The 15,017-nt window shown below is 38.9% G+C and overlaps 1 protein-coding gene across 7 annotated transcripts in view; it reads left to right on the top strand.

Moving 5' to 3' along the window:
* The first annotated feature begins 2,807 nt into the window (after window positions 1-2,807).
* Window positions 2,808-15,017, top strand: part of HEATR5A (HEAT repeat containing 5A) — a 111,253-nt gene continuing 99,043 nt past the window's right edge. For 5 of the 7 annotated variants that reach the window (XM_059373043.1, XM_059373040.1, XM_059373042.1 and 2 more), the window contains exons 1-2: window positions 2,809-3,015; window positions 7,244-7,283. The gene's annotated coding sequence lies outside the window, so the exon portion shown is untranslated. Of the gene's footprint in view, window positions 3,016-7,243; window positions 7,284-15,017 lie in introns of all 7 variants that reach the window. The other 2 variants (XM_059373041.1, XM_059373045.1) reach the window with 1 other exon arrangement.

Below are 15,017 nucleotides of genomic sequence, written 5' to 3'. Positions count from 1 at the left end.
TATATATATATATATAGTTATCTATATAGATGCACTGTAGGAATGTATAAATATTCCCTAGCCGCATCTACTGAGAGCCTGAGAAGCAGGATACTCCAATAGCACTGAGCACTCCTAGTGCTTCTAAATACCATTCTCCACTAAAAGAACCAGGGCTCCTGGATAAATGGCTGCATCTAGGTTTGGGGCAAGAAGATCTTAGAACATCTTACACTGCCAGAAAATAAGGGAGTGCTCAAACAATGATGTTGGTGTGTCAGAAGGGCACAGAATAGTGAAATATTAGTGTAGACTATGGATAGTGGGTATATGGCATATAAAACTGTTTCAAATTTTCTGTATTTTAAAAGTGTTTTATAAAAGATACTGCAAAAGAATTTAAAACACACAAAGACACAGAAACCAGTATGAATGGGGCTCCCCCAGACCAAACTTGGGTTAATTTTAACGTCAAAATAAACAATGATAGAAATAGATTATGACCCATTTAATAGGAAACTCTGAATTCATATATATAAACAAATAAATTAAAATTTTGATGAGAAAATACCTAATTTCAAAGACCCTCCCCCCACAAAATACTTATTAATTACAAAGGGTAAATAAGTAACTTTATAGTGCAGAAGCCTGGTAGATACTACTTTATTAAAACAAACAATAATGAGACTAATTAAAATGTGCCACTTGATAGGATGCAATTTTTTTTTTACATATTTTATATATTAATAAATAAATGTCAGAGAAAGAACACAAGCTGGGGAAACTGCAGGCAGAAGGACGCTGCTGAGCAAGGAGCCTAATGGGGGACTCAATACCAGGACCCTGGGATCATGACCTGGACCAAAGGCATATGCTTAACCAACTGAGCCACCCTGGCATATGATAGAATGCCACTGTTCCCAAACTCAAACTTCTCCATGTACCTGATGCACAGTAAGCCAACATCTTGGACATGAGTTTTGAAGCTAGCTAAGAGAGCTTTACTGTGAGAAGGGCAGCCCAAGGAGAAGGCAAGGAATTATTCTAAAGATTGCTGTGACCTGTTAAGCCTAGAGACAGCTTATATATGTTTGAGGAAGGAGGTGAATACATGAGAGGAGGGTGAGGGGTTTCTTGACACCTTGAAGGGAGGGAAGCTTGAAACAACCTGGAGGTGTGCATTCTTCTGGATAATGAGGCATGCTTTGGGACCTGGTAGGATCAGGTATGTCAGATAATTTCAAGACTAATGTTATAAGTAAGACCCCATTAGGTTTCTAAAATCAGTGGGTAAACTGGGAGTAGGAGTAGGAAAAACCAAAGTTAATGATTGCTAAGAGGTGCATAAAACAGGGGCACCTGGGTGGCTCAGTCATTAAGCATCTGCCTTCCGCTCAGGTCATGATCCCCTGGGATCAAGTCCCACATCAGGCTCCCTTCCTGGCTGGAAGCCTGCTTCTCCCTCTTCCATTCCATCTGCTTGTGTTCCCTCTCTCACTGTCTCTCTCTGTCAATTAAATAAATAAATGAAATCTTAAAAAAAAAAAAAAAAAAAAGAGGAGCATAAAACACAAGGAACAAAACCATATGTGCAGCTAAGATAATAATGCAACTAATACAACTCTGCTTTTGCTTTCGAAACAGTTTGAGAAACCAAGCATCTGGCCTCAGAATTAGAACACAGCATTACTTCTGTGACAGTCCTGTCATAGACACTTAGCCTGATTCTAATAATAAATATACATCAGACGGATGGAAAGTGAAAGCCATTCTACAAAATAATTGGCCGGGAATCTTCAAAAGTGTCAAGGATATGAAAGTAAAGGTAAGACTGAGGAAGTGTTCCAGATTGAAAGTAACTAAAGATACATGACAAGTAAACACAATGCTTGATTCTTTTTTTTTTTTTAATTTTTTTTTTAAGATTTTATTTATTTATTTGACAGAGAGATCACAAGCAGGCAGAGAGACAGGCAGAGAGAGGGGGAAGCAGGCTCGCTGCTGAGCAGAGAGCCCATGCGGGACTCGACCCCAGGACCCTGGGATCATGACCTGAGCCGAAGGCAGGGGCTTAACCCACTGAGCCACCCAGGTGCCCACAATGCTTGATTCTAAACTGAATAATTTTTTTCCATAAAAAACATTACTGGGACAATTGGCTAAATGTAATGTATCATGTAAATGTTTTAATTTTGGTAGATGGTGATTACATAGATGAGGGTGATTATTAGTAAGACACGCTGAAGTATTTAGGAATAATAGGGCATCATGTCGGCAACTTGAATAGCAAATGGTTCAGGAAAAATGTTCGTTGTCCTATAGTTGCAACATTATTGTAACCTTGAGACTGTTTCAAAATAAACACTGAAAATTATATTCAGAACGCTGAGTATACTGGAAAAACGCACTTGACTTGGAGCCAAGTGGCTGTGAATCCCAATTCCACCACTGACTCTGTGTGTGACCCTGAGTAAGGCGCTTTGTCAGGCCCCAGCGTCTCAGCTCAAAGACCAGAAGTAGCTCCACAAAGCTCTCTAGGGTCCCTTCCCTGTTTAACGTAACACCATCCACACCCACAGCACTCCCTGCCTAAATTTCTTCAGACTCCGTGCGTCTTGGCCTTCAGATGCTCCCGTGCAGCTCCTAAGGATTCTGGCTGGCGATGACAACAGACAAAAATAGTTGTGGCCAAGATCTACCTACTGCATAGCCACCGCCCCCGCCTCAGTTAACTTGGGCAGCACTCTCCCCCATCGCTCTTTCGGCGGTGGAGCAATCACGCCTGCCAGAGTGGGTGCTCGATGGCTCGGCGGCCGGCTGAGGAGGCCTAGAATCGGCGGCGCGGCGCAGGGCGCGCTCCCAATCGTTGGCTCCCGCCGCGCTCCGGGCTTTCCGGCTCCGCCTCTCGCGCGCCCCTCCCGCCGCACTGCCTCGCAGTCGCCGCCGCCGGCGAGTCTCGGCGCTGCCCTGCTGTTTTGTGGAGCCGGTAACGTGGCAGGACTGGGAAGGGCACTGAACCGGTGGGGACCCCAGAAGGTGAGCAGTCTGGGATCCTGGGAGTGGAGACACTGCGGGCGCGAGGGGGGCGGTGCCCGAGCTGCCTGTCCACTGGGAGGGACATCACCCCCGGGCCTGCACGGTGAGTTGGGCGGCTTGGGGGTCCCCAGGGTGGTCGCGGCTGCAGAGTGGTGGAGGAAGCGGGGAACCTGAGTGCGGGAATGCGTGGAGGGATTAGGTGTCGTGCTGAAGGGGTCAGAACTCGCCGAGGAGGAACTGGACTGGTGCTCGGGGACGGCCGAATGGCCAGTGCGGTCAGTCTTCCTGTCCCCCGGCTCCGGGAAAGTCTGGTTTTACCGGAGCACAACAGGTAGGCGTGAACTCTGCCCGCCGGCGGGAGCCCGGCAGTCCTGGCCTGTGGAGAAAGGTTGGAAGGTTGGAACCCGACTGGCCAGACCCGCCCAAGTGGCGCCCATTGCGCCCCAGGTCCGTCGGGAGCGTGGCTCCAACCCGGGCTTCGGGCGAGGCTCTCTGAGCGCCCGCACCTCACCCTCAAGGCGGGTTTCCAGAAGCGCTCTGGAAAAAGGAGTGGATACTGCCTTATACGTGAGGACTCATTTCCAGTTCTCTCCGAGAAAAAAAGCCTTTGCCGGAGTAGTATTTGATTAGTGTGAGGAAACATTTCTTTTTGCTGTACTCTCGGCCAGCGAAGCGTCATTTCGAGTGATTATCAAGTGTTTAGGAACTTTATAAAGTGCTTTATGGTACTTACTGGTCACGTAATGTATACCTCTGGCAAGTTAAGATGATTTTTATAACTGTCAAGTCAGATAATAGAAGCCAGATGATTTGAGCTCCTTCCTTAAGGATCGTAATTATACATTATTTTTATGTGCGCTTATTTATTCAAATATTCAGCACCATTTGTGTGTAGGCTTTGCAGTCTGAAGGAACTTGGAGCCTAGAGGAGATGCTGAAAGGGCGGTGGGGGGGAGAATGTACCCACAAGTATTGTTAACTTTTGGAGAAAGTAATCTAGTGAGGTTAAAGTGTAAGGAAAGCAGAAGTCCCCTTAGAGTTGAGCATTAGATGGATGGGGAGAGAAGAATTTATCTTGTTTCATTTCCACATGTTTTAAAAATCGTGTCTTTAATAAAGTCGTTTTAGATCAACAGTGAAGCTGAGAGTTGTGTTACATTTTAATACCATCGATTTTTTTTTTCCTTAATGGGTAAGCAGACAGGGTTTATAACATAAGAATAGTGACAATTAAAAAAGTATTGGACGTTTGATTTGTCTTAGAATGCAGTTATTTTTGAATGAGAGCTATAATGTAAGAAAAGATTCCTGACAGGAGACCTGAATTTAAGTACTTTTTTTTTTTTTTAAGATTTTATTTATGATAGACAGGGATCACAAGTAGGCAGAGAGGCAGGCAGAGAGAGAGGAGGAAGCAAGTTCCCTGCTGAGCAGAGAGCCAGATGCGGGGCTTGATCCTAGGACCCTGGGATCATGACCTGAGCCAAAGGCAGAGGCTTTAACCCACGGAGCCACCCAGATGCCCCTAAGTACTTTTGTTTTTAAGCAATGCATCTGTCTTCCATCCAGGTTTCCTTCAGAAAGGGGATTGAGGCCATTTATAACTTGTTTTTTTTAGCCTTTCTTAATTATCTTAAGAACAGAATAAAGGTTAAACTGAATTTGTTTAGGCCCCTTACTATTCTAAAATTCTTTTGTTCTAAATCCTGGATAACTAGTTTAATGACCTCTGCATTTCAAAAAGAAAAGAAAAGAAAAAAGCCTTTTTTTGGAGCTTATATACTGTATCACTAATCTTAAAACCCTGGTATGGTTCTAATTGCACTAAATAAAATGTTTTGTATGTCTGCTTCTTCAGTAACTTAGTTATACTTATTGCCTGGATAATGCTTTTCTGTGGGTAAATATGTAGCATCTGTTTATATCCTTCTGTGTTTGTATGATATCTGTATGATGAATATATACATGTTTTTGTGTATATACCCAAAATATACCTCATTTATTTAGTACATTTTTTACATAAGTAAAATTATCAGAAAATTGAAATTACCTATTGAAACACCCAAGAAAAAAATTTTTTCTTTAATATTTTGGGAGGAGAGCTGGAAAGGAAAAAATGGAAAGAAAGACATATATATACAGAGTCCCTTCATCTTAATTCCAGTGTGGAAAGGCTCTGGAAAGTTTTTTTCTTAACTCATTTGGCAGCAAAATATAATGCAAACTGATATAAAGCCATTATAGTTATTATTTAATCCCACCTTATGTGAATATGTTTTATCTTTTCCTGCTGAAATATCAGTGAATTTGATTGCCAGAGTGTTGCCCCAGACTGTTTTGGGAGGTTAGAGGTAATAGATGGTATGTTCACTGTATTACTTGGGTGCAGCCAGAATGGAGTTGTTCCAGGGAGCTCTACTTGCAAAGTTAGGAGTATAGCTGGGGATCTGGCAGATAGTAAGAAGCAGTGTCTGTCAATAAAACCCCTTCAGTAGGACTCCACAAAGGTCAGGAATGTAGCTAAGTTCTAGGCTGGGTATTCCATAGGACATGTTTGCTGTGAGTCAGAAGTGAGAGCCTTGAGGAAGAATCAAGATGTCAGACCATACTGTGGATTAAGGCTGATTCTGTGAATGCTAACCCTGATATAAGAGTCACAGTTTGAACGGGGAGAAGGGGGGATATTGTAAGGTACGCAGGGACTAAACCAAGAAGCCTTAAGTGACGTATTTCACAAATAGCAAATACAAGATTAGATTATTGGAAAACTGGGCAAGGATTCCTGGCCTCTGCTGATCTGGAAGAATAATGGCATCTGGTGCACTTTGCTTAGTAGTATTTAGTAGTCTCATGTTGCCCTACTTTTTAAAATGTCTCTGCTTTATTAAATAGTATTTTGGTTGCTTCCATCACCATTAGCATCCTGCTTTAACTTCTTCCTGATCTCAATGACTTTGCTCTTTCACTTTTAATATGGTGTTCTTTTCCACCCTAGCTAGAATCCAGATAACTGGATTATTAATCATGCCTAAACTAAGAATGAATAGGCTGTTAGAGATCTCTCAAGAGACTTAGATTAGGAAAGTTCATGATCTTTAAAATAATTAATTACTGTATATCCTTTAAAAAAACAAAATAAAGGGGCGCCTGGGTGGCTCGGTGGGTTGAGCCTCTGCCTTCGGCTCGGGTCATGATCTCAGGGTCCCGGGATTGAGTCCCGCATTAGGCTCTCTGCTCAGCGGGGAGCCTGCTTCCTCCTCTCTCTCTCTGCCTGCCTCTCTGCCTACTTGTGATCTGTTATCTGTCGAATAAATAAATTAATTTAAAAAACCCACACATACAAAACAAAGCAAAACAAAGAACTTTCTTTGTTTTCTTCTTACTGGAGTTGTAACTTGGTGTACCAAGTAGTGAGGTTGTTTAGATAGTTATTTTCAGATGAGTGAGATGGGAAATAAAGGAAGGATAAATTTTCTATCTTAAAATATGCCTTCTGGCACTCCTCAATGCCCAGAATGAAATCTGTCTTCCTAGAGGGAGATGGAAGAGTTGATTTGTGGAACAAAGAGTGATAAAAATTGTCAAGAATATCCAAAGACTGAACTAACACTGTTGATACTTATTGATTTACTGTCTAGATGGAAAGAATCCTTTGAAAGTTGATGTCTCTAGAAGACCTCACACTTTAACAAAAAGCCTCAAAGTACCGACATAAGAGGAGAATGAAGTGATGAAAAAGAATAATAAAATTATAATGATTAGATGCTTCAGTGGCTATGGCAGTACCTGTCAGTAATAGTGATTAGAGACACTTATGAAGAGACTGTATGAAGTAGTTGAAGGAACACGAACATTAAAACCAGACAGATGGAGACATTATCTTACTTTGCTTTAAATAACATCTTGACCTTGGACATGTTTCTTATTACCATTATCTGTAAAATGAGGGTAATAATAATCAAGTTTCAGTGTTAGAAGGATTAAACGTTTCTACTTTTAAGTGAATTGTCACAAAAAATGTTAGGTCCTTCTCGGATCACTGCCTTAGAGTTGGTTTGTACTGCTGAGTTCCCCTTGCTTCCACACAACACTTTCTTTTACCCTTCAGGGATTTTCTCTTTTGTAATCTGGAATGAGAATTGGCAGAACCATTAGGACTTCAGTGGGGCCCCCGTTGGCAGCCTCCTTCAGTTAATTCTGTTTCCATCATTTTTCTCATCCCTAACAGTGATCTGCAGTACCTCAGAAAAACAGAAGAGGAAAGCAAAGTAAGTCACGTCCCTGCTTGTGTTTCTTATGCCAGTTCATAAATTTCCCCATAATTCCTATTTTCACCCTAACGTCTGTATCTCATAGGATGTGTTTTCTGTTGGTTCTTGGAGCTGTGTGCATCTGCCATTCCTGTTGGTGTGTATGCAGTGATAAGCAGCATTCTCCCCATCCCTACCAAGTTTGCAGGAAACAGTCTTGGAATCTTGCTGTACTTGATGGTTTTTCATTATATATTAAAATATGATAGTGCAGTGACTGGGCATGTTACAAGTTAGACTTTGTGTGAAATGACAATAAACATGACTTAAGTTTATTTTTATGAGAATTTGTAGTCAGAATTCTCCCCAGAATGTTTAATTTATGGCACAACAAGCTGTTTTTAGTTTGGAAGGTGTGTGATGTGAAACTTAGTTATAAGTAGGAATAACACACATTTTTATGTGTGTTATTAACCTATTACTAGATTAATTAAAAGCATCTTTTCTTTTATTCATATTTTAGGAATAGCTAAGAGAAGATTCTGTTTAAATTTAGAATATTTAATGTTAAATAATTTGATCCAAAATACTAATCAGAAATGGCTACTTTTAAGTAGGTATGATATTAATTTGTTATATAGTCTTCTAATAAAAATCCTATCATAGTATGAATAAAAAGAAGTATTTAAATTTATTGATTTATAGTATTTAATGATGTTATTGCGAAGATTGTGTTCTGTAGAACACTAGTTTCACAACATTCCCAGCTGGTCGGCGGGGAAGAAAAACATAGTGGGATGCTTGGGCGGCTTAGTCAGTTAAGCATCCGACTCTTGGTGTGGGCTCAGGTCTTGATCTCAGGGTCATGAGTTCAAGCCCCATGTTGGGTTCACACTGGGTGAGGAACCTAGAGAGGGAAAAAAAGAGGGAGGGAGGAAGAGAGAAAGAGGTAGAGTTTGGGGAGATGTCTGTAGTTAAAACACTGAGTACTATATATATATATGCCCTCCTGGTAGTATATAGTGCCCATTACCATATTGCATGTATAGAGACGCTGTATAGGAAAGAAAGGGCCAATTTGGCATTTTCTAAAAGTATTTGGTTTTAGACCTCCTCCCTGCCCCCCCACAACACATCTTCATTCTTTGGTACTACTGTTCTATAAAAACACTTCAGGAAACACTGCTTTTACCTACAGGACCCTCTTTTACTATGTAAGCTTCTGCACTGGTAGTTTTCATAATTATAAATTTTTTAAAGTAAACTCTACCCCCCAACAATGTGGGACTCGAATTTATCACCCCAAGATCAAGAGTCACATGATCTGCTGACCGAGCCAGCCAGGTGCCCCTTTAATTATAATTTTTAATGAGAATCTAATATTTGAATATGCCAAAATTTATTTTTTCTTTCAAAATTTATTTAACCATTTCTCTAATGTTGGACTTCGAATTTTCCAGTTACCACCTTTATAGGACTATAATCAACACTAATGCTTCTGATATTTTCCTTTATCTTTCTTTAACATGAATTTTCTTTTTCTTTTTCCTTTTTTTTTAAGATTTTATTTATTTATTTGACAGAGAGAGAGCAAATGAAAACAGGGGGAGTGGTGGGCAGAAGGAAAGGGAGAAGCAAGCTCCAGGCTGAACAGGGAGCCTGATGGGGGTAGCTTGATTCTAGGACCCCGAGGTCATGAACTGAGCCAAAGGCAGATGCTAAACCAACTGAGCCACCCGGTCACCCCTTCTTTAGCATGAATTTTCAAAAGCAGGATGCTTTTGTCAGATAACTTGGATATTTTTATGATTTCTGATATATTTTCCAAAAGAGTACCTCTTTGTGCTGTCACTATGAAACTATTAGGTTTTCTAAATTCTTGGTGTTAGCTTTTAAAGTTTTTGTACTTACCGTATTTAGATTTTATGTACATGTGATTTTGAGCCATTCAATTAAATTCCTTTTGGGCTTCAATCATTGTACACTAAACATTTTAAAATATATATTTTTTTATTTTTAAAAATATTTTATTTATTTATTTGATAGAGAGATCACAAGTAGGCAGAGAGGCAGGCAGAGAGAGAAAGGGAAGCAGGATCCCTGCTGAGCAGAGAGCCCAATGTGGGACTCGATCCCAGGACCCTGAGACCACAACCCGAGCCGAAGGCAGAGGCTTAACCCACTAAGCCACCCAGGTGCCCCAACATTTTAAAATATTAACTAATAGTAACTTATTTTTATTTTTAAGGTTGTTAATAAAGAATTAGACTAAGATTAGGTTCATCCCTAATAATATCATGGGTTTGAATGTCATTGTCATTCTGCTTTCTAAAGCAGTTTCAGTTGCTATAGCTTATCTAAAAATATCAAGATAAATCTTTCTTACCCAGTTTAATAGAAGAAATTTAGGAGAGTAGTAGTTGTTAATCAGCTATTAAAACCATCCATATTATAATCTAGCCTGAGTATTTTGGCCTAAAAATTAATAGTGTTAGTGGGGATTTGATGGTAGTGGTTAAATGAAAAATCCATTTATTTACAGCACCCCAACCTTTAGAGATTCTGATTTGATTGTTTTAGATTTGGCTTTGGTATTTTTTTTTAAAAGCAGCTAGAATTATGAACCACTTGTCTGCATTGTTACAGGTCTGCTATCATGATACACTTAGTTTCCTTTAATTTTAAGAACTTACCTATCTTCTTTGTGTTGTTCTGCTTGCTATTTTCAGAACACTCCCTCTTTAATTCTTTGGACTCCTTATCCTTGGAAGAGTTAGAAGATGAAGCCAGTTTTGTGACTTACAGAAAAATGTAGGGTAAATAGAGAAGGAGCCCAAATGTAGAGTAATGACCTCTTCCCTCCCCATGCCATTTATTCTGCATATTTTGTTCCTTACATTTTCATCTAAAAATTCTGTTTTTCCTTCTCCCTCCTGTGGAAAGGCTTCCTATCAGTGAGGAAAGAGAATATCTTACTAGTTTCTTTATCCATAAAATGAGGACCAGTAGTATCTTCCTTGCTTTCTTCCTTGTGATGATTAGAGATGGTATAAGTTAAGCACCTAAAAATTTCCTGGCTCAGTGAGTAATAGCTGCTATTGCCATTGTGATTTGGGAGTCTCCTAGGAAGGTGAAAGGCATAGCCAGAAACTACAACAGCAGCCTATACATGTGTCCTCCTCATTTGTGATATTACCGAGATGATGCCGACAAATGGTACTGTGAATTTTAAAAGTTAGAAATGTAACAGAAGTTTAGTTTGTTTATTGGTTTTTAAGGGTTTCATTTTAAAAGCTTTAAAATCACTAAAAATTTGGAGATAGAGAAAAACATTATCCATGCTACTACTCTAATAATTAATGTTAAGATTTTTAAGTCATGATTTGGAAAAATGTCCGAAGAATCTCACAATTTTAAGTGATAGCCGGAGAAGCCAAACATTTTAAAGACAATAAATATAATGGAAGAAGTGCTATACCAAGAGAAAACAGTGTAAGAATAGGAGAATTAATCATAGAAGCTTTCCTGAAGGAAGTGGTCTTTTAGCTGAATTTTACTATTTTTGTAAGATTTATTTATTTATTTTAGCAAGTGTGCGCACAGGGGGAGGGGCAGAGAAGAGTCTAAAGCAGACTCTGCTGAACGCAGAGCCCGACCAAGGCTCAGTCTCAAGACCCTGAGATGACAACCTGTGCCAAAACCAAGAGTCAGGGGCACCTGGGTGGCTCAGTGGTTTAAAGCCTCTGTCTTCAGCTCAGGTCATGATCCCAGGTCCTGGGATCGAGCCCCGCATTGGGCTCTCTGCTCAGCGGGGAGCCTGCTTCCTCTCTCTCTGCCTGCTTCTCTGCCTACTTGTGATCTCTGTCTGTCAAATAAATAAATAAAATATTAAAAACAAAAAACAAAAAACAAAAAAAAAACAAGAGTCAGATGCTTACCTGACTGCATCACTTTGGCACCCCTAGCTGAATTTTAAGATAGTGAGTCTATTTAGAAAGAAAAAAGCAAGATATTTCCGATTTGAAGATGGAATAGATACAAGATTTAAAAATTATGAAGATAAAACTGTATTAAAGAACTCTGAAATTATAAATTATAAAATTTAATTATAATTTATAATTATAAAATTACAAATATGTCAGCAGACCAACTTTAGGACTGTGCCTACAGATACTTAAAGTACAATTAAAAAAAAAAAAGACCTCATTTTTTCTTTACCAGGGGCAGGCTCCCTTAGGCAACATTTTAAGCATGACCTAAAGCCCTCTGTAACTTATGAGTTGGTATTTTGTAACCTATAATCTTGCAAAGCCTGAATCACAGGTCAAAGAGAGTCTTAAATTAGGTCAGGAAAGAAATGCTCCAGGTTCTTTCTAGATTAATTCTAATTACTGTTTTGTTTTTGGGGAAAGGTTTGGATTTTAAGATTTATGTATGTTTCCTGAAGTGGGGGAGATTTCTGAGAGGGTTTTTTGTCATTGTTGTTTACTTTATGCTTTTTGAACAAAACTGAGGAAACTAAAAACTAAAGCTGAATTGAAGCTATTGTGATAACTTTTAGAGAAGTGAGAGTTGAAGGAAGTAATTTAAATTTACATGTGATATATTTCAAAACTTCACACACTTAATGCATTCTGGAATTAGTTCCACTTACTGCATAATGGTTTGTTCATATTGTAAATTGGTCTTTTCATGCTCTGGAAAGAAAAACAAAGCCAACAGATTCATCTTATTTTGTGTTTGTTTGTTGTTCTTTTTGATTATTGCGATTTTTTCTCTTTTCCCTCTTCACAGTGATATAATGAGTCATTTTAAGAAACTAAGTGACCAAAAGATTGATTAGGAAGACTCTTTTCCCCATAAATCTTAACTGTATTTTAAATATGTTCTTATCTCTACCAAAATAAATCTTTAAACCGTATATAGAGAAAATCATGTTAACACTATCAGGACTGGCATCTGTAGGCTATTTTGTTTTGTGTTATTTTTGAAGTTGCTGAAGGTGAAGGGTGCCTGGCTGGCTCAGTTGGTCGATCTTGGGCTTGTGAGTTTAAGCCCTACATCGGGTGTAGAAATTATTTAAAAATAAAATATTTTAGGGTCTCCTGGGTGGCTCAGTCAGTTGAGTCGGACTCTTGATTTCAACTCAGGTCGTGATCTCAGGGTTTAAGAACAAGACCCCATCGGGATCCAAACTGGGCGTGGAGCTTGCTTAAGAGTCTCTCTCGCTCTCCTCTCCCCCCTAAAAAATATTTTAAATGAATAAAATTGTTGAAGGTGAAAAAATAAAATTCTTACAGGTGCTACACTTCTTTGCCTATACAAATTTGATGTGAACTCATCTTCAGATGGAAAATTAGCCCTTCATGATAATAAGATTAACTTCTGAAGAGGTGGTTCCTTTTTATCTCAGCAGTCAACAATATTTATACAGATATATTACTCCAGGATAATAAAGTCACTGGTGTAAGAACACTATGCAGAATGGAGACATTAGCCTTTCTTACACTATGCCAAGCCTTTGAAGACTGAACATGATACTTAAATTGAACCATGTGAATTTGCTAATATTCAGCCATTTTTTTGAAGTATAAAAATGGCAGTTCATATAGTTCAGCTTACTAGCAACTTGGTTGTTCTTAAACATTTCCACTACACTGGTATTCTTACCAGCAGAGGGGAGTGAATTTTGGTGGGGTTGTGGTGGGTGTTGGGGGGGGGGGCGGTGATTTTATTAAAAGAGGTCTACAAAGGCTTGTCATGCTTCAGATTTTTCTGAAGGTTCATGTTTTATCTTGAAATACCATTAATTTTGTCTTCTAGTGCATATTATATGTGTATTTATTTTAGTATAATGTTTTAAGTTAATGTCAGAGAGGAAATGGTTAAGTAAATTTTGATCCTCCAGTATATGTATTCTGTGGGCACACTACTACGGGTATCCCACTTTGAGAGTCATGTAGTAGGACAGTACATTAGAACCTTAGGTCTAGTACACAGTGCCTGTTTTTCTCTATATAGAAGACTTCAGGGATGAAAATTATGATTGAGTCACTAGGAGTATCTGTCGTACACAAAATATGAGCAGTTATTACAAAGGAAACAAACGGTGCTTCAGAAAAATTTATGGGCTAAAATGCATTGAAGGTGTTTGTAGGCTTAGTTCAGCTAATGGCTTTGTGTTAGCAAGCATATACAATATTTGACTGTAAAGTAATATTCTTTTTTTTTTTTTCTTAAAGACTTTACCTTATTTATTTGTCAGAGAGAGAGAGCCCAAGCAGGGGGAGCAGGAGGCAGAGGGAGAAGCAGGCTCCCAATGTGGGGATCCTGGGATCATGACCTGAACTAAAGGCAGATGCTTAACCAACTGAGCCACCCAGGCATCCCTGTAACGTAATATTCTTGTGTACCTTTTTAAAATACAGGACTAGTATCCATAACAGGTACCTGTTTATGTTTCTCCACGGGACAGCTTACTTAGGTCTGGAAATGACTGTTGTGCCATGTTTTGATTAATACTTAAGATTACATTGCATTCATGGAAATTTATAGTATATATTATGAATACCCTGAGAATTCTTTTGGTAACATTTGTTGTATTACTAGATTCTCGTATGTATTAAAATAAGGAATCTGGTGTTCATTTTTTTAGGAAATAGTACAGTGATCTGTTCCATATTATCCACAAATTCTCTACATGTTCTAAGCTTTTTTTAGAAATGGCTGATTTTGAGGTATTGGAAGGACTTGATTGGATGAAAGTGGCAGTAGAGTATCTGGTGGTTAAAGCACATATTATCTAGAGTCAGACTGCTTAAGTATACATCCAAATTCATCAAGACATTAGGACTGTTACTTAGTTTTTCTTTGCATCAGTTTCTTCATCTAAAAATAGCTGGCTGTTTCTTGAACAATTTTGTGAATTTTTTGAGAAAATATAAAGCACTCATGGTAAGTGGCCAAGTGTTAGCTTTGTCAAAAATAATGGCTGGCATTACGGTGGGTAATTTTACAAATGTTTTGTTTTGTTTTTAAAGATTTTATTTATTCATTTGACAGAGAGAGATCACAAGTAAGCAGAGGCAGGCAGAGAGAGAGGAAGGGAAGCAGGCTCCCTGCTGAGCAGAGAGCCCGATTCGGGACTTGATCCCAAGACCCTGAGATCATGACCTGAGCCGAAGGCAGCGGCTTAAACCCACTGAGCCACCCAGGCGCCCCTACAAATGTTTTTTTTCAAGTAGCATATTCGTAGTTTGAAAAATTTGTTGTAATGTATGTTCACTTTTAATAAATTAATCACTCTGTAATCTCAACAGAAACATAAAAATGGAAAATAAGAGAAAATTAGAAAAATAAACAGTCTTCAGATACATAGAGTTGTAGGGTGTGGTTATATTAAAACATAACAATATATTGACTCCATTTGTATTCATCTTCCTAAAGTGAAACCTCAGGTAAGAGCAGGAACATCTGTTACTTGCAAAAAGCATTTGCTGATCCCATTGATAGTGCATATGTGGAGATCACTGGTGCATTTTAGAGTTGTGTGGTTAAATGTAGGATTACTAATATGAATTGTCTACTTTTAGTAGTAATTTATATGAGGAATGTATTGAGGACTTTGGAGGTAACTCTGCCCTGCTTATGATCTCAAGCTTTTTACTGAATTATTTATTATTGCATTGTGTTAGCTATTTTGCTTCTTGATAGATCATTTTACACCACAATATTGCTGCTGCCTAAGGGAAA

The sequence above is a fragment of the Mustela nigripes genome, chromosome 13, assembly GCF_022355385.1.
Source record: "Mustela nigripes isolate SB6536 chromosome 13, MUSNIG.SB6536, whole genome shotgun sequence".
Taxonomy (NCBI): Eukaryota; Metazoa; Chordata; class Mammalia; order Carnivora; family Mustelidae; genus Mustela; species Mustela nigripes.
The sequence above is the reverse complement of the archived record's forward strand: the minus strand, read 5'-3'. Positions and strand labels throughout refer to the sequence as shown.